At 37.6% G+C, this 984-nt stretch overlaps 1 pseudogene; it reads left to right on the plus strand.

The window, feature by feature from the left end:
- Window positions 1-235: 235 nt before the first annotated feature.
- Window positions 236-390, plus strand: LOC135272087 (U4 spliceosomal RNA; annotated as a pseudogene).
- The last annotated feature ends 594 nt before the right edge of the window (window positions 391-984 follow it).

A 984-nucleotide genomic window follows, 5' to 3' on the forward strand; every position in this document is an offset into this window, starting at 1 on the left:
AAAAAAAAATTATCTCCTAAAATTTCGTAAAATTACTTTTTGTCCCCCCCAGGGGAGGAGAAAACATCAAGAAAACCAAAAGAGAAATATCTAAAACATCCCTTCTGTTCTGTGGTTTTCAACTACTTTTGGGTTTAAACCACAGAACTATTCCCTTAGAATACAATAGTATACTTGCTTAAAAAAAGGAAAGAATGAAAAGAAAATAAAAAGCATTGTGATAAATGTAATCTCTAGTTTTGTGCAGGGGCAGTATCATAGTATCGTAGCCAATGAGGTTTATCAAAAGTGTGATTATTGCTAATTGAAAACTTTTCCCAGTACCCCTCCATGACAACTAAAAATATAGTCAGCATTGGCAATTTTCAAATTTGAAAGTCTATATAGAGACTGAACGAACAAACAAAAAAAGAAATGTGGCTTCTTCCTTGGCTAAAAACTTTAACATAACATGGGCTTGAGAAAAACATGGTCCATTTTTCTCAAGTTTTCTCTGTCTGTATTCACCAACTTTTCATGTTGATCAGGGTTAAGAGAAATAGCACTGGTTGTTGCTTCCCTTGCCCTCGGAGGGGTAAAGTTATCCGTAATTCAAATCAAGAATTTATCCAATGCTCTATTTTTAGAGAATTATTGCCAGCATCTTAAAATACCTCATCATAGGCCAGAGAAGAGCAAACTTGGCCCTCTGGTGCAGCAGAAAACAGTCTGTTAGCTGTTTAGACCTGGAGGAGGCAGCTGAGAGTCTTTGGTTACCAAACAGCTTTCCAAAGCACCTAGATAACTAATGTGATCAGTATGCAACCCTGTTGTTGGCTGATGGCAGGGAAGAGTATGGAGTGAGAGTGTCAGGGGAGTGGTGAAAGAAAGAGAAACAAAATCAGGCTAGGATAGGAATATGTAAAAAAAACTCTGATTAGTATGCTAGAAGCCAAACTAGATTTAGCCTGAATGCAGTGGCTCACACCCGTAATCCTAGCACTC

This window comes from Aotus nancymaae, unplaced genomic scaffold (genome assembly GCF_030222135.1).
Source record: "Aotus nancymaae isolate 86718 unplaced genomic scaffold, 86718_ANA_hifiasm-v0.15.2.pri h1tg000103l, whole genome shotgun sequence".
NCBI lineage: Eukaryota > Metazoa > Chordata > Mammalia > Primates > Aotidae > Aotus > Aotus nancymaae.